General features: G+C 37.8%; 1 pseudogene; it reads right to left on the reverse strand.

Moving 5' to 3' along the window:
- The window catches only part of LOC121326569, a 28,018-nt pseudogene extending 8,590 nt beyond the window's left edge, over positions 1-19,428 (reverse strand).
- Positions 19,429-20,153: the final 725 nt, after the last annotated feature.

Here is a 20,153-nt window from a genome sequence, read left to right on the forward strand (position 1 = left end):
CCCACCTAACCTCCTTTTCGAGACTGGCCTCCAGGTGTAGTGCCTTTCCGACAACACAAACTCCCAGGTGGTCTCGGCTTGGGGAGGGGGTCCGGACTGCTCTGGGGCACACTGCAGCTTCCGAATCGCCAAGCGCACGGAGTTCCTGCAGAGGGCAGGGAGGCATTCTGAGCAGCATGAACACACAGGCACTGGGATGAAGCCTGACTGCTGCTACTGCAACTATTGTGTACCAATTTAGAATGTATAATTATGCTTCCTCATTGTAACAACAGCTCAGGAGAACTGAAGGAAAATCAGTGTGTGTCCTCCTTGGTGAACAAAACCTTGAGTGTAAATGTAACATTGAAGCACTGCAAACAAAAAGATTAACAGCAAGCAATGAGGAACAGGAGCTGATCTTATGAAATGTAGGCAAGATCAGCCAAAGGATCTTTATATTAGTAAGTGCTAGTGGAATCTAGTGCACAGCTAGTGTATTGCCAGAAGAAAACAAAAACAAAAGGAAACCTGGTCCAAAGTGGCAGATCACTAGATGTGTCCTACTTCTATAAGACATTTTGGCTGATCTAGCCTATGTTACACAGAGCAATGCCTGAACTCAGGGGAAAGCACATTAACACAAGAAATAAAAAAGACAGTATTTAAGTAATGAGCATAATTATAATTGCAATTCAGAACAGTTGCAAAAAACCATAAAAAAGGTATGGGAGCAGTGAAATAACATCTCCATTTATTCCTGTTTAGGCAATCATAAGATCTAAATATTATGGAAATTGTAAAGCAGTCCTTTGACAGCTGTGCCACTGGATATGTATTCCACAATATCCCATCACAAGCCAGCAAGCACAACTACAAACTGATCTGTACAAAACCGCCACACACTTAACTGACACCAAACAAAACGGAAGCTGGTTTATAAAAAGGGAAAAAAAGACATTCATTCTATCTGCTGCTGCCTTACTGTTTATGGATTTTGTCATCTTGGTTTTCTGCACCGAAGGCCTTCACCTCAAACTCGACAGCGCAGAACTGCAGACACAGACAGAGATCAGTCGTTACATCTGCCCACAGACGGACGGTCACAATTAAGAAACACTTCTGAGTGGTTCTGGGTTATGTTGCTCCAATACTGAGTTCCCATCATATCATTATCTGTCTTTACCTTGCTCTGAGATGCTTGTGACACAGAGACCTTTCAACTGCTGGCCTCACCTACTCACTCACTCTCTCACTCTCCTGCAAACACATCAACCCTGAGTGAGTGATTCTTGCCTCTACATATTTAGTGGATCTCATTTGGAACAGCAGAATGTCCAGACGAATCACACTGTTGCAAATGACACTGCAATGCTAAGCAGTTCCAAGGAAAGTAATCTTCTGATATCAGCTCCAGGTTTAAACATAGTTTATTTCCAAACACTGTGCTAGTTATATAACCAGAATACTCAACGAACATTCCTAGAGAGCTGTGGTTATTTCACTCATGAGGAGAGCCGTAAACAACCCACTCGACCCCTTGGGGGGCTCGTGGCTTATTCGGCTATCATCATTCATGGAAAAACTTCATTACATTCTCCCCCACGCTTAATCAAAACTCTTCCTCGAGCATAAGCACAACTGCATTTTCACCACATTTTTAACATCACACAGTTTATATGCAACCAAAAAGGATCAATGAAAGAAAGACCAAAGAACAAAATAACATAACTCTACCAGAAAACATTTCTGACTTCACACTACATAAAATTCTCTCCAACCCTCACATCTTAATTTATATTTTATTTCCCATTTTTAACTCTCTCGTCTTAATTTGTTATTTATTTTCATCTCTTTTCCATTCTTGTTTATATGACACTTCTGCAAGCGTAATGTCCCATTTGTGGATAATTAGTAGACACAGACTCCCCTTATGGCCATTAAGAGACCTGTCACACTTTATCAATCAAGGGTGGAGTCGACTTCAAAATAATACATATAAATAGTGAATTCTATACCATTCCAACATTTGCAAACATTGAAAAAGACTTCTAGTTAAAACGGTTATCTTTGAATCCCTTGTAAGATTTCTAGAATCTGAAAAGGTGAAATCCTGTTATTTAAGAACAAAAGAAAGTTTACAAACTAGAGGAGGCCATTCTGCCCATCTTGCTCATTTGGCTGTTAGTAGCTTATTGATCCCAGAATCTCAATTACTAAAGAGAGGAGGAAGTACTGAAGACTGAGGATTGGGGTTTGCCCTTACCTTCCCCACGTCTGTGGGACCTGGCTGAAGACCCACGGAACACGGCAGGTTATCCGGAAACTGAAACACAAAGATATAACAGAGTCAACTTAGGACCTCATACTAGGCTGACTTTAATCCCGCTATATCTGGCCTGTGAACAGACACTCATCCATCAACTCACTTTAACTCATAAGTAACACACATCCTCTGCCACAGCTGTAAATTGATGTCCATGATGTACATCAACAGTAGGTACAGATAACTGTGATATTTATGTGGACAAATGTACAGACTCTGCCATATATCCCCAAAATCTGATATTCTGAATAACATGCTAAATAAGTTCATAGCAAGTTTCATGATAATTGGATAAGCGGTTCTCCAGATTTAAGGAAAAAGTATGACATACATATGTGAATCATCCATTGTATCACTAGCAAGGGACAATAAGGAATGACTCAGTCATTCTCATTCTCAGTCAGACTCAAAGATAACGGGGTATTCTTTTAATCAACATGCAGTTTAAACACAACAAAACTAAATTGATATTTCACTGTTTAGTTTTTTATTATTATCATATGTTTTCTTGGCTGCTTCCTCAAAACAAGGAACACATTGCATTTAGCTAGGGATTAAGCATAGTTTTCCTTGTTTGATGTGTTTGAACTCTTCACAGTGCCTGGCTCTCTCCACTCTGAATTACCTCAAGAAGAAGGGGTAGGAGTTGTCCCCCAGTTTCCGTAGCAGCCTCTCCTGCATTTTGGTGTGGGCGTTCCTGGTGGGTCGACACGTAGATATCCTGCCGGTACGCTATCCCCAGCACATCCATGTCATCACGCCCATAGCGGAAGGTGCAGGACAGGGTGACGTACACTAGGGGGAGACAGACTCAGCTGACCTCACACAGCAACAGCAGACAGACAGAAAGAAATAATTTGACTGGGGCAAATAAATACAAGTCACCCCAGTTAAAGTTTACCGTGACCACTTTGTGCAATTATCTTGCAATTTTCCTATGCATTTAGTACGGTTTACCTTTGCCATGTTTTTTTATATGCTTTAGGCCAAATAAAAAAATATGTGTGGGTAGGGTTACGCTGAAAAAAAAAGAAAAAAAAGGTAGGTAGTTAAAACTTTTTATTATTTTTTTTTATTTCTTGAATAATCAGTGTGAACATAGTAAAAGTGGCAAGTGCTATTTTACAGTACATTCTTAATAACCCCGTTGTACTTCCACTAGTTACACTGTCATCTTGCTTCATTCTCCCACCTCACAGCTGGCTCAGTCTCATTTTGAGAGTGCATCTTCAAACTTTCCACCTGCCTTGTTTTATGCTATAGGCAGGTAGCTCTAAGGACTGAAACCACTGAGACTGAAATACAGCAGCAGCATTACTGCAACACTTAATGCACATTCTTTTCTACACTGAACAAATATTGCCATAGTGTGCTGCAAATAAAGTAAAGTTTGTAGTAGAGGAAAAAAAGAAAGTCTCCTATTAAAAATAACAAATCTGCAATAATTGTAATCTTATTGAATTCAGAAAATAACAAAACAGATGTGGCAATTAATTAACAGTTAAGTGAAACAAGTCAGAGTTTTAGCTTTAAAACGTCTACATAAATTGAGTTTTTTATGCATTATTAATATTATCATGGTATATGTGTTTAGGCAATAAACAGCTTTTTTAAAAAGAATACATCCTTATTTATGTTAAACAAACATAATTTGCAAAGATGTATTTGCAACATTAATATCTGTCATATTTCAATTTTGACAAATGAAAAATGTTGGATTAACTAGGTCAAAGTGAAGTTGCACTCATACAGTACACATTAAACTGCAAATCCGAAAGTCAATAAATTGAAACACGTGATTTCCAAGCACAGCACTGGGTGCTGCAGAACAGTGCCTGTACCCAGCTAACACACTGCGTTCTGGCGACGTTGTAAACTGTAGGTAGTATTTTGGTTGTGGCAATGTGACGTGCTGTAGACGTTGCTGGAAAGTCATATATTGGTCGTATTATATACAAAATTGCATATAAGTTACCTAAATGTCTCCCCTGAACGTTGCAGAATAACGTTGTGTGCACGTTTAATTTGTCCATTTCTGGAACTTTCATTTAGAAAATATGAATCAATGTATACTACTGTAGCGAACACGGGGCAAGGCAGCAGCAGGGCTGGTAAAGGCGCTATGTGGAGTGCGACAGGTCCCGAGATCGCTACAATACATTATCATAAGAATTAGGAGAAGGTTTTTTTCACATTTTATTTGATCTTGTTTCGCTAATTTTTAAATAATGATTAATGCAGTGTGATATAATTGAATCAGTTTACTTTTGTACCGTGTCACGCTTAAACAAAAAACGTAAATAGCCTCTGCTTTAATGAGAATTTAACTCCTGACCACCCGATGAAACGTTACATAAACTCAACAAATACAAGCACATACGTACATGAGACTAAGTAAAGAAAATACGATCAGAGAGCATCTGCCTCTCGTGAAATCGCTTGCAGTCGTCGCTGCTCAGAAATTTTAGATGAACAGCAGCAGTTGAGTTGAGGTAAGTTTGTTCCCTATCCTGTTTTATATTAAGATGGATGGTTACTTTTCATTATAAATTATGTTTCAGGTAGTTACGCAGCTGAAAAGAAAATCCACTCGAAAAATATTTATTTAGAAATGCCCTGATAATGTGAGTCTTAAGCAAATAATTTGAATTTTTACTGACATGAGAACAAATGTTACAAATAATGTCTGTGCAAAAATTAAGCAATTAGATAAACACTGAGATTTTTTTTTCGACCTTTGCTCAACTGCCAACGGAAATTTAGACTTCGGAAGAGTTCAGCTCCGGTGTGTGACGTTAGCATTGCTGTACCGGCTATGTAAACATTTGAAATGTGGTTGAACAGCGATTTCACGAAATAAAATGGTTTACTGTTTAGTTTTGTTCGTGGTGTGAAATTCTCACAATTTTAAAAATAATTACCTTGAGCAGACCTAACCTTTCTAGCACTGCTGAATATTTTGGCAAAAATTTTTGGCCTAATTTTCCTGTGCATCGTAGAGCTAAATTAAAGCACTCTGCAAAACACGTCCGTTGCAGCCAGAACTAACGGATGCTGGTATTTAATAAATGGTTTCTATTTCAGAAGACGCTGCTTCCCGTGTTTAGATTGCGATGTTTTACAGTGTTCTATATTGAAAATGTATCTTTGTAAATAGACCCAACATTGCATTCTCAACCTTGTGGGATAAACCATAACAAACAAACATTTTTTAAGAATAAGGTCTAGTGTTCGTGATATGGGCGAGTTTCTTAAAATTTGTTCAGCGGTTTAATTTCCTGCAAAGGGTGAAAGGGCTATTTTAATGATATTTCTGCGTACTGGTAAAACATTTGTATGGAGTACCGGGGAAACAGTTTGTCGAGGTCATTTTATATTTTGATTTTCAAAACGGTTTTAAGCTCTGTGTGTGTGTGTGCGTGTATTTTAATTGCTTTCCCACCTCTCGGCTTGTTTGTCCGGTTACAAATAATGATGTTTAAACCAAATAACTCGAAACTTAATTTAAGTCCCGTTCACATGATTTAGGGGTGGTCGTGCATGAAGACGCTGAAAAACTAAACCAAAAAGTACTACTTTTAATATAATAGCAGTCATTTTATTTATTTATTTATTTATTTATTATGGATGCTTGTTTAATTGTTCAGATTACGTGTTTTATCACATTAAATAATAACACATAGCTGATATATTATTTTGTATTTTTATAGAAAGTCTACACCCCTTTTCAAAATTTTCACCTTTTGTTGCATTATAGCCTGGAATTAAAATGCATTAAAATAGTGTTGTTTTTTTTTTTTTTTTTTTTTTTCATCTATCTACACATCCTACCCCACAACTTCCAAGTGAAAAAAATATTCTAGAAATTTGTAGAAAATTAATTAAAAATAAAAACGGAAATAGCTTGGTTGGATAAGTGCCCACCCCCCTTGTAATAGCAATCCTAAATTAGCTCAGGTGTAACCAATTGCCTTCAAAATCACACACCAAGTGGCCTCCTCCTGTGTTAGTAGTGATTCACATGATTTCAGTATAAACTCAGCAGTTCCTGTAGGTTCCCTCTGCTGGGAAGTGCATTTCAAAGCAAAGACTCAACCATGAACACCAAGGTGCTTTCAAAAGAACTCTGGGACAAAGTTGTTGAAAGGCACAGATCAGAGGATGGGTATAAAAAAAATATCAAAGGCCTTGAATATCCCTTGGAGCATGGTCAAGACAATTATTAAGAAGTGGAAGGTGTGCGGCACCACCAAGACCCTGCCTAGATCAGGCCTTCCTGCCAAACTGGATGACTGAGCAAGAAAGAGACTCATCAGAGAGGCTACCAAGAGGCCAGTGGCAACTTTGCAAGAGCTACATGCATTTATAGCCAAGACTGGTCAAAGTGTGCATGTGACAACAATATCCCAAGCACACCACAAATCTGGCCTGTATGGTAGGGTGGCAAGAAGGAAGCCATTACTCAAGATAGCCCACATTGAATCCCATTTGAAGTATGCCAAAAAACACTAGGGAGATTCTGTAGCCATGTGGCAAAAAATGTTGTGGTCTGACAAAACTAAAATTGAACTTTTTGGCCTAAATGCAAAGCGTTATGTTTGGCGCAAAACAAACAGAGTGCATCATCCAAAGAACACCATCTCTACTGTGAAGCATGGTGGTGGCAGCATCATGTTATGGGGATGTTTCTTATCAGTAGGGACTGGGGTACTTGTCAGGATAGACGGGAAAATGAATGGAGCAAAGTATAGAGAAGTCCTTGGGGAAAACCTGCTGCCCTCTGCAAGAAAGCTGAAACTGTGAGGAAGTTCACCTTTCAGCATGACAATGACCCAAAGCACACAGCCAAATCTGTACTGCAGTGGCTAAGGAACAAAAAGGTAAATGTCCTTGAGTGGCCCAGTCAGAGCCCCAACCTAAATCCAATCTAAAATTTGTGGTATGACTTAAGTTTGCTGTCCATCAGCACTTCCCAAGGAACTTGACAGAGCTTGAACAGTTTTGTAAAGAAGAATGGTCAAATATTGCCAAATCTAGGTGTGCAAAGTTGGTAGAGACCTATCCCAACAGACTCAGCTGTATTTGCTGCCAAAGGTGCTTCCACCAAGTATTAACTCAGGGAGGGTGGAGACTTATCCAATTATGATCTTTCAGTTTTGTATTTTTAATATATAATTTTTTTCTCAATAAAAACTTTTTTCCCCTTAACAGTGTGCAGTATGGTCTGTAGATAAGTGGGAAAAAAAACTAATTTAAATGCATGAAACTCTGAGGCACTGACATAACAAAATGTGAAAAAAGCTCAAGGGGGTGTAGACTTTCTATAGGCACTGTATGTTAGCTTTGTGTATATTTAACATGTTTTGAGATGACAATAAATGGACATGTACAAAAGTAGCTGACAGTGTGTATGTTAATTAGATTTTTATGGAACTTAAAATAAATTACCTACCTGCTTAACTTTTTTGTGGAACAGTATTTGAAAGGCATCAGCTGAAATGGTTTTGATGTGCTTTGAATCCAGGGAAAATTATTTATGACAACCGTGAAGACTTTTCAAAGTTATTCAGCTGATCTGAACATTCTGTAATAATTTTGGAATACAGTATCTACAAGGCAATCCATGATGATTTTTCAGACGAAGTGCAAAACAGCTACCGGTATTTGGTGATACTCGTACGCTGACAATTCATATGAAGTTGAAGATCTTGTTTGTACAAGGTTTTTGAAAAACGAGGCCGCACACAGTGATCACATTTTCAGATTGATATCGAAAAATTTAGGTCGTTCTCAGCAAAAAATAGTTAGGGTCAGGCTAGAAAAAAATTGTTAGGGTCAGGTAACCCAAACCACACATTTTTATTTGGCCTTACCATTCCTCTCTGGGCTTTTCAATACTTACCTGTGCTTTACACTTTGCTATATTTTTACAGTGGTTAACTTCTGTAAGAGATTACCCTTAAAACAGGTGTAATTTGCTAAATACCACTTTGGGCTACTTGGATAACACAAGTTAAATCTGCCCCAGGCAACCACAACTATAAAAAATGTTTACAGTAGTTAATACAAAAACAAAATAATAGTGTACACACAAAATATTTTCTTTGTCACAAACCATTTGAGAAAGTGAGGGTATGGAATGGGTTACCTAGTCATGCTGGTGATGTTAAATAATGAAAATCCTTTAAGACCCAATATTGCAAAGTTTTTAGATCAATCAGCTACTAGGAACCGGATGAGTATAGGTGGACCGCATGGCCTCCTCTTGCTTGAAAATGTTCTAATGTTCTTAAAGAACTATCGCGTTAGAAAAGATTCACTGTAACAGCAGTATTGGTGAAATGTGCTACTATAATGAGCTCCCAGTGTTATTCTGTGTTACATTTTGGGAATAGCACCAAATGTAATATTTCTAAAGCAGTATGGAAGTCTTGTGCCCTAGCCCATGGGTTATCTCTTTATAGGAGCTCTTGCCTTTCTTTCCTTTCGGGAGATCAGGGTCTACCAGGAGAACGCCATCTAGGGGTGAAAGAGAGGAGAGTTTATACAGATGGTCTTTGAAGGCAACATTTCAGGGAAGAAAAATGAATTATGAGTGATTTGACAAGCAGAGAAAAGATATTTGTTGCAGGGAGAGTGAGAGAGAGGGCACTGGAATTTGGGCGAGAGAGTTGCTACTTGTGATCCACAATAAAACAACTTCCACTGATGATGTTACAATGAGTTTTCCATTTGCTTCAGTTCCACTGTTGTCAGGAAGCTGTGAAGGTCAGATCGGTGCATCATCACAGCAAGGGCTTGTTGGGTTATTGGTTCCCACCAATAATCTCTCAAAGCTGCAACAGCATTGCTGTTGTTGACAGAATAAAGAATTATAAAAATTATATATTCAGACATTAAAAACCCATGTTTGTTATAGCACTACACAGTATATTACCAACCTGATAATACACCTAGACAGACAGACAGAGATATCGTACCGACGCTCACTTACCCACAGGGTCCACATAATCTACATGATCGACAAAGTCTCTCTTCCCCGTATAAACTCCGACCTGTGTGGAGAAGGAGATATGACCAGGTGAATTTAAACCCTTCACACTGACGGCATGCTGCTCCACCTGTGACAGGTATATGGTTGCTGTCCTCTTCTAAAAGTCAAAGGAGCATTATCACTAGCCTCCTTTTTTCTTTTGGTGCTTTTTTGTTGTATGTTTATATATATTTTTTGTTGTGTGTGTGTGTCTATATATTATATATATTGTGTATGTTTATATGTAGAAGCAGCAACTGTTACTTCTATGGTGTTATCTTTGAAATATCTGCATATTGCAAATAGGAGAACAAAATAATAGGGGCCCGTGAAAATATCCATAGGCTCAAATGAAGGCTTCAGTCATGACAGGTTCAAGCACCACGTTAAGCCTCTAACTACCTACGGTGTTTGTCAACACAATAATGGTGATGAATAAAGTACGGCACCCCTTATTAGAGCTTACCACAGTATATTTGAACAGCTTTTCATATGATTATACTTTGCGTTTCTGTAGTTTACTGTGTTTTATTAACATGCTTTAACATACCTTTCTGAGCTTTATGATGCTAACTGTGCTTTGCCATTTGCTCACTATGCTTTATTACAATTTGCCATGCTTTTACAACAGTAGACGTTTATGAGGGACGGTACACGTTAACAGCTAACAGATGTGTTCCAAACATTACACAGTGTAGGTATAATTTAAGGATTTATAATATGCACTGTATCGAGTAAAAACAATCAGAGAAACAATAACACATGCATTGCAATGAAAGCATAAAATGAGTCCATTTAGACATCTTGTTTATCTGTTGTGCAGCCTGGATGAAAAAGGAAATTGCAGACTGAATACATGTTAGCCATTCAAAGTGGACCTAATTGTAGAAAACTGTTTTGATTGGCTAGTGTCCGTAAAGAGGATTGTAGACTGCAGTGGCAGATTAATTGAATTTAGACAATTGTTTGTGAATTAGTTATAGTTTTTAATATTTTTAATGTTACAAATGAAATTGCTTGTTAGTCTTTGTGTAAGAGAGGTAGCACCAAATAGTGGCCTTTCAACTGGTCAACCTACACAACTATTTTTACTTTAACTATTCGGCTCTGTCAAATTGGTGCTCGTTCTACCCATATTTTGAAATAAGGTACAAGGGGCATATGTGTCCCACAAATAGAATTATGCTAATGTTCTTATTTTTACAATGAGGTGCGTGAAACAGGGTTTAAGATTTACTGACAGGCTAGATCAAATGTATTTTAAGAAAAAAAAAAAAACATTTTAAAGACCACTCAATTCCTTGTTTACCTTAAAGGGTACATAAGGACCTTTTTATTTTATTGTGTTACATGTTCCCATGTGTTGGTACAACTGTTTACGTAAGGTGTGTGTATTGTTTTATTTATTTTTTTACATTTTGAACACCATTTTTAAATCGCATGGACCTCTCAGAACTACATTTCCCATCATCCTCCTGCTCACTGGTAAATCCATCTTAGTTACATATGTGAACAGGAGGATGATGGGAAATGTAGTTCTGGGAGGTCCACACGGATACATGTGAAGCCATCTTGAGGCAGGGAATGCATTTTAAAAGTGGTAAAAATGTCAAAAATAAAATTGGTGAAGTGAAACCCTGACTCTTCACTGGTTTACTAAGAGATGAAGTGAAAGTGGGCCTAGTGGAATATTTCCAGGTAGGAAACCACAACATGTGAGAATGACTTTGTACTAGATTTGGCTTTGAATTTGAGAAAGTTAATAATTTCTACTCAATACTTCTTAAATGATAATTAGACGTCACGTCATACTTTCTTCTGTGGGCTGAAGATCTCTTAAAAGTGTCGTCTTGTGAATCTAGACTGTGAAATTCTTAATTTACACTTTCTTATTGGTGTCATACATTGCAACACACACACACACACACACACACACACACATATATATAATATTAATCCAGTTAATTACTCTCTTTCAGCTTCAGTTAAGAAAAGATGAAATAGAAAGGAAAGGCATCAGTTATTAATCAACACATTTTAAATTTTACAGGTTTTGTAGGTCTGAAGTACTTTCTTGTATGTAGGGCTTATGTTTTTCTGTATTCATTTTACACTTCTCTGTGTTTTATTTTCAAGCTTTTTATAGGTAATCTGAATTTTATTGGGGGTTTTTGTTTTATCTACTGTCCGTAAAGTGAACTGACGGGACCTCAAAACATTAATATGGCGTTTTGATGTGTTGAAGCATACTGTAAACCGCTCATATTAAATAACAGAATTGATGGAATCCCAGTGTGTGTTTTACCAGCAGTGCAAAAAAGACACTAGTCAACTCTGGTGTTCACTGTTAATCTATTAAAACCTTTGAAACCCACCCAACGTTAAATACCTTTAAATGTATTACAGTGATGCCTCTCATCGTCAAACAGTGCAGTCTCTCCCAGTCTTTGGAACTGGTATAAAGAGATACTGTGACATGTGTAATACAGAGCCATTCAGATAATGAGAAAGGGACTGTGTAACATTATTAAATGGGTTGGAAGATATCTGCGTCCTGATTGGCTGATAGCCATTCCAAGCCATTGAATTATTACAGTACAACCAACATTAAAAAGAAGTCTCAGCAACTAAGACTTTTTACAAACAGCTATTATAGTGCCGAGCATTTAAAAAATATATTTTTTATTAGCCTCCACCCCACCCCCAATAAAAACAGAACAATAATACAATGTCAAGACTCCCATGTAAATTTTAACTTGTTTGGTAACTGCAATATTCACACATTCCTGGAGGATTTGAACTGCAACATTTCAGAAACGGAACTGACAGTAATAATTTTTTTTTAAAGAGTAAGGGAAAAAAATGAAACCATGAGTACTATAAGACACCTCTCTCTCAGTACTGCTGAAATTATAATACAATTGAAGCAAATAAAGTGCGGAATACTTAAAAAAAGGGTGCGCTTGGGCTGTGTCAGTTTTTAATGATTGGTCAGCACAAACAAAAAATAATATGGACTGGAAAACTGCATGAAATAAACTAGTTAAAAATGTTCTTTGCTGAAGTGATAACATCAGCTGGCACACAGTATTCAGTTAGCAATTACACAAGTGTGTGAGTTTGCCTGAATCGTTTTTTAAATCTATAAACCTAATTTCAGATACCCACTAAAACAGCAAACAGCGTCTTCATTTCTGTCATGTAAACTTACATGTGGCAACAAAAAGACAAGCCACATCATCACCCTGCTGTATCCCAAACAGACTTAAACAAACTAAAAATCATCGGTACTCAGGACTCGGATATCTCCCAACCCATTTTATAAGGTAGTTTAAGAAGCTATACACCTTATTCACGTAGCGGCCATGTTTGGTTGAAAACAAGGCTTGGTGTGCAAGCAACTGTCATGGCCGACGCAGCTACTGACGGACGAATCACTGTGGACGAAATCTTTCATATGTGTTCCTGTGGCAAAGTGCCCACCCCTGTCTGTATTTTTTTGTTGTATGTTAAGTGTGAATGTTGGTGTGTAGTCATTGGTATATGGGATATAAACGGATCTGTGTAACACAAGTGTTTAAAATGTACATTTGTATTTAGGCACGAGGATTGCACAGCACTTCACGTGCAAGTAAAAAGTAATAATATGTGAGCACGGGGAATTGCACTTTATTAATTCACGTGCAGTTGTACCGCGACTCCAACTGAATGATTGATTAGCAATCGAGTCTCAGTACAGCTGCATAAAAGCAGCATGTTTTTACATACTCAGGGTTGTGCGTTCGGTGAGTGGAGAACGGGATTGGAGACGGTAATAATAAGAAGAGTAACAATAATAGTAGTTAAAAATATCTGCTCACCGTGTTTTGTCGGTATAGTCCATTTTGTTTGTCTTTTTGTTTTGGCGAAAGTGCCGTGTCCTGCGTTTCTGTTTGTCTTGCAACCTTTTATTTTCTGACTGTCTGTTCATTTATTAAGTGCTGAGCATTACCAATCGCTCAGCTCCACCCAACTCGTATTTCCTGGTTCCAGTTTCTGGTCTGACATCACCCACTCCAGCCGTCTTTGTGACAGTTGCTCAGTTTTAGAGAAAGTTTACTTTAATTAATATTTGCCATGTTGATATTAAGTACCTCTGTATTGTTTCACGTTTATTGGCTTGGTATATTGTGTTGTTGTTAATTGTTTAATTGTTTTCTAAATACAGTTAAGAGGCAGGAGAATGGATGTAGCGTTAGGGCTAAGGCATTCCGATCAATGAAAAAGAACGAGTCACCTTACTTAAGAATCAAACGTCCCCCTTTCTGTTATTCCTGTAGTTTATTTGGAGTTAATATAACATTAAGGATCCCCTTTCTGACCAAGTATTCTGTAACTCAAGCATATTTTTTGTTAACTCGCGTTACTAACATTTTGTTGTTTTGTTCAGTTGTGCTTAATAAAGACTCTTTTAGTACACTCAGTGTGTCATATACCTTTTTTTTTTTTTTTTTTTAATACTAACTGGGCACTGCATCCCACAAGACACTTTCCCTTTAGTATCCATGCATAATCTCAAGCTTCTGCATCTCACATATCTATTGATTAGGACTGATTGGAAATGCTCACTTGGCTCCCGGACAGTATAACTGAAATGTAATCAAATCTGTGACTATAATGAAGAATATGTACATTCACACAGAAATTAAAATTGAGATTTCTCTTCAGAAATTTGTTATTTTAAGTCTAAATAGGCTGTTTTGGAGTTATAAAAGCAAAAATAAAACATAATTAAATAATACATGTACAGAATATGGAGTTAACATCTAAAAAGGGCAGTGTGCACTGGGGGATACAATTAATAACTTTCAAAAAATTAACATATATTAAAAAAAAAGTGAAATATGTTTGTGATTCATATGTTGAATACATACCATTAGAATAATTTTATTTAGTCAATATGGCAATGTGAACCTTTGAAGGTTAATCTAAAGATTCATGAGTCTTTGCCCCCACCCACATACTTAAAATATTAATAATCATGCCCTCTATATACAGTCAGCGCTCTGATTAAGATGAAATGATATATTTTTCGACTGACTATTTCTTAAATCAGAACCACAAAACGAAATGCAACAGTGCAACGCCATAACTGCTCTCCACTGCAGTTGGAGACATTGGCAGTTGGAAGCTAGCAGCTTGCACTCCAAGCCTCGTTTTGAGTCTGGCGTGATTAAGGTCTATTGGGCACAAGCTGAGAAAGACAGGAAGTCCAGGAGTTACACCCTCGTCACCTTGTAAACAAAAGGCAGAAACAAACTCCCTACTCACCAAACAGTGCCACCTACTGCACAATTTGTTCAACTGTGTAACCAGCCATTTAATTTAGAAAATTACTTTCCCTGGTAGTCATCTTCATGAGACAAATACTGATAATTAATTTATTATTAAAAATAGTTTATCTATTAAATTCATTGAAACTATTACAAATACGGGAACTATTTTTCCTTGCGTAGTAATATATCTAAGAAAAAATAAACCTGTTTTCATTTTTAAATAAAAATGTGTCTATATCTTTATTTCTAAAAACTAGTAAGCCATTTTATAAGTGCAATAAGACACTCCAGGCTGTTGGTTGAGCTCAAATAACCACACTTCCGGGGGCTACGGCCTTGTGCCTTACTATGTCCCTGGGAGTGTGGTTATTCTAGCACAACCAACACCCTGTCGTGTCTTATTGCACACTGCCCTTCAAGTATTGGGACGAGTAGTGTAGAACAGAATCATTTGGTGATGCTGTCTGTGGATTTCACTAAAGAGTTTATTCTACCATGCAAATTCAAATACAGTGTGTTAGATTGAGGAACACACTACTACAAAGCAGTCTACAGTGGCTTGTGAAAGTATTGACCCCTCCTGGCATTTTTCCTATTTTGTTGCCTTATAACCTGGAATTAAAATGGATTTTTATTTGGCTTTCATGTAATGAACATACACAAAATAGTCCAAATTGGTGAAGTGAAATGAAAAAAATAACTTGTTTAAAAAAATTCTAAAAATTAAATAACGGAAAAGTGGTGCATACATATGTATTCACCCCCTTTGCTATTAAGCCTCTAAATAAGATCTGGTGCAACCAATTACCTTCAGAAGTCACATAATTAGTTAAATAAAGTCCACCTGTGTGCAATTTAAGTGTCACATGATCTGTCACATGATCTCAGTATATATACACCTGTTCTGAAAGGCCCCAGAGTCTGCAACACCACTAAGCAAGGGGCACCACCAAGCAAGCAACACCACGAAGACCAAGGAACTGTCCAAACAGGTCAGGGACAAAGTTGTGGAGAAGTACAGATCAGGGTTGGGTTATAAAAAAATATCCGAAACTTTGAACATCCCACGGAGCACCATTAAAGCCGTTATTAAAAAATGGAAAGAATATGGCACCACAACAAACCTGGCAAGAGAGGGCCGCCCACCAAAACTCATGGACCAGGCAAGGAGGGCATTAATCAGAGAGGCAACAAAGAGACCAAAGATAACCCTGAAGGAGCTGCAAAGCTCCACAGCGGATATTGGAGTATCTGTCCATAGGACCACTTTAAGCCGTACACGCCACAGAGCTGGGCTTTATGGAGGAGTGGCCAGAAAAAAGCCATTGCTTAAAGAAAAAAAAAAGCAAAAACGTTTAGTGTTCGCCAAAAGGCATGTGGGAGACTCCCCAAACATATGGAAGAAGGTACTCTGGTCAGATGAGACTAAAATTGAGCTTTTTGCCCATCAAGGAAAACGCTGTGTCTGGCGCAAACCCAGCACCTCTCATCACCCCGAGAACACCACCCCCACAGTGAAGCATGGTGGTGGCAGCATCATGCTGTGGGGATGTTTTTCATCGGCAGGGACTGGGAAACTGGTCAGAATTGAAGGAATGATGGATGGCGCTAAATACAGGGAAATTCTTGAGGGAAACCTGTTTCAATCGTCCAGAAATTTGAGACTGGGACGGAGGTTCACCTTCCAGCAGGACAATGACCCTAAGCATACTGCTAAAGCAACACTCGAGTGGTTTAAGGGGAAACATTTACATGTCTTGAAATGGCCTAGTCAAAGCCCAGACCTAAATCCAATTGAGAATCTGTGGTATGACTTAAAGATTGCTGTACACCAACGGAACCCATCCAACTTGAAGGAGCTGGAGCAGTTTTGCCTTGAAGAATGGGCAAAAATCCCAGTGGCTAGATGTGCCAAGCTTATAGATACATACCCCAAGAGACTTGCAGCAAAAGATGGCTCTACAAAGTACTGACTTTTTTGGGGGGTGAATACTTATGCATGCTCAAGTTTTCAGTTTTTTTGTCTTATTTCTTGTTTGTTTCACAATAAAAAATTCCAGGTTGTAAGGCAACAAAATAGGAAAAATGCCAAGGGGGGTCAATACTTTCGCAAGCCACTGTACTAATGTAAAACCATCCCTCATGCAGGTATAACAGGACAGGGTTATACCAGATCCAAGGCAGTGTCCTGTCCTGACCTTGCATGTCATCATAGCATTGCTTGAGCTGTCACCACACAGACATCAGTAATTTTCAGCAAAACCAGCCTTAATCCAATCTATTGCTGCAGGACTAATATACTCTACACATATTCACCAGACAAAGTTTCATTTTAATACTAAGCTGATAAAACAGACAACACACACATGCCTGTGTTACAACCTTTAAATAAGCAACTCAATATGTTCATTTTAGAGACATATACTACATTAACTATTGGAAGAGACTGGAACAAACAGCTAACACAAAGTAATGATCAGAAACTTGGAATTGCTTTTTTAAAAAAGTAGAAGTTAATTAAAAGCCAAGTATTTCTTGTTAAGTCTGTCGCATATTAATATTTTTTCCCTTACATTAATGTCTAAAATCCAACACACACATTGGGGTGCAAAAGTAAAGAAAATGGCTTGAGCATCTCCACTCAGCCTCTTTGGAAATCTCACAACTGAACCACTGATTTTTGTTTTATTAATAATGTAGAATAAATGAAAAAAATAAATGGGTCTGAGTAACACAAGTGTTTAAAATGTATATTTGTTTTTAGGCACGAGGATTGCACAGGACTTCACGTGCAGGTAAAATGTAATAATACATGAGCACAGGAAATTGCACTTTTATTAATTCACGTGCAGTTATACCGAGACTCCAATTGAATGATTGATTAGCAATTGAGTCTCAATACTGCTGCATAAAAGCAGCATGTTTTTACTCACTCAGGGTTGTGTGTTTGGTGAGTGGAGACACGGTATTGGAGACAGAGGTAACAATAATAATAACACTATGTAACACAATTTTTGTTCCTGGGTAGTAAGTGTTATTTCCTAATTGCTTATGCCTCAAAAGTATAGAAAATGGCTATTATTCCCCACAAACTTTGCTTTTGTGACCAGGACAGTGATATTTCAAAATAATACTATTTCCTATGGGAAAACGGGCAAATGTGTCTTTTCGTTCACATAAAGTCAGAAAAAAACAACATATTAATCCAAATTAACATGTATTTATACTAAAGTAATACAAAAATGACTACAAAAGATTTAGAAGTGAGTAGTTTTTTGAGATTTACGATTATACTGTATTTACTTGTAGATAATTCCCCTCAGGTATATAAAGACTTTCAAGCTACATAGTGATCCAACAAAGCAACCATGAAGACCAAGGAGCTTTCTAAACAAGTCAGGAACAAAGTGGTAGAGAGGCACAGAGCAGGAGAAGGGTACAAGAAAATTTAAAAGGTGCTGATTATCCCTCTCAGCACAGTGAAGTCCATCAAGAAGTGGAAGATGCATTATACCACCCAGACACTAAACAAAAATGCCTTTTTGCAAACTTTAAGTGATTGTCCTTGTAACGTTTTCCTAAGAATCTTTTTGCTTGGCCTGCGACGATTGAGACCTTCACCTTGCAATACTCGATCTGTGGTTGAAATGGAAACCCCAGTCTCACTTGCAGACAATTCACTTTGAATATCTTTGGCAGTCAATCTCGGCTTGTAGTTACCTTCTTCACAATTCTTCTACTTGGTGAAAGAACCTTCTTTCTTCCAGACATAGGGAGTGTTGTGACAGTGTCTTGTACTTCTTGATAATAGAAGCAGTAGTTGAAACTGGGATACTCAAATCCTTGGAAATCTTCTTGTATCCTTCTCCAGCTTTGACAATAGATAATTTTTCAAGGTCTTCAAATAGCTCTTTACTTTTTCCTTATATTGACCTATTGGTAATGACAACAATTATCCTATGGCTAATCCTTTTATACTCTAAGAATGTTCTTACCTACAATCCAGCATTTTCTAGACTTTTCTAGAATTAGGTTCTGCATTATCATATTGAAATTTCTAGCACCTTGTAGACAATACTATCATAGTATCAAACGGTATGAATACTTTTGAATTAACATTTTTGGAGTTTTGCAAAAAAAAAATTGCTGAAATAAATAATTGTAGATATTTATTTCTTGTTACCTTTTTTACATCCACAAAAGCAAAACTTTTGCTATGAAAGATTTTCCCTAAAATTTTTTGTCCTTGAGAAATTTCTAGAAATTATACATTTCCATTGGGGTATGTAAACTTTTGACTGCAACTGTATATGATGCAGTAGTTAACAAGTACCAGTGGTCCAGGTTTTCCTTTGAACCTCTTCTGTTTCCCTTTTTTATATTGTTATTGCAGTCCTGTGTTATTATAGACGCTAGTGCAAATATTGTAATTACACACTGTTTAAAGTCACAGAGGCTGTCTGTTTTCAATGCTCAGGAAAGCTGTTTGTTTTTATTTTCTGGTTAAACCCAAAAGTGGTACCGCTAATGGTACTTGAGGACCAGGGTTAAAAAACACAAAAATCCAAAAATAATTTTACTGCTAGAATGACAACACAAGCCTAGCCAAACCTTGGTGGTCTTGTCTTAGGTTCTTATAGTTTATGTTAGGATTCTTATTCAGCGTTTTAAAGCCCAACCCTCTACCTTACCCCTCAGACCCACTAAGAAGACATTTCACTTACCGACTTGTCGTGGGAGATTTTCTTGAAGATGAAATGCTTTGGGGCGCTCATTGTTCTGTGTATTCAGGAGGTGTGGGCTGTGCCTGTTTGCGATGGCTCAACGGCAACACCTGTACTGGTCTGTCCGACCTGAAAGCACTGGTTTCTGATTGTGCCTGCCGAAGTAAAAAAGAGAAGGAACATCTTTTACACTGGGTATCAGTACGTGATTAAACAACCTTTCATTAAGGCACTCAGCTAATCCACAAAGCTCTTCCAACAACCTTCCTAAACAAATTGTATCCATCACTCTGAACCTTCCAGCCTTCCAGCACTGTCAGTACAATTTAATAGTGAGCTCCATAACATTCCCAGCTTTCCAGCACGGTCACTGTGCACCTTAATAAATGAGTGCTAAAACACATTTCTCTAGCAACAATGAGCAAATAAACACATCCTGCACTTCAGATCCAATGCAAATACACAACTGAGCCAATAAAACAGATAAAGGGAGATTGAGGTTGTCCAAGGACATCCAGACAATATCCCTGTAAATTCTCCTGGCTCACCTCGCAGGTAGAGAGAGATACAGACTGAAGAGCCACCTTTTTGCAGTAGACAGATGTGTAGGTGCGTGTGTCTGTCCCAAGCACCAGCTCCACAATTTGTACCCTGGCTCAGAGGGGCTCACATGTCACCAATCCCTATCAGATGTGCCAGGTTGTCTGTGTCTCATCATTTTTTTAGGCTTATTCCCAGGGCCTTAAAAGATTGTGATCATTACAATTCCCAGTGTC

The sequence above is a fragment of the Polyodon spathula genome, chromosome 14 (genome assembly GCF_017654505.1).
Source record: "Polyodon spathula isolate WHYD16114869_AA chromosome 14, ASM1765450v1, whole genome shotgun sequence".
NCBI classification, from domain to species: Eukaryota; Metazoa; Chordata; class Actinopteri; order Acipenseriformes; family Polyodontidae; genus Polyodon; species Polyodon spathula.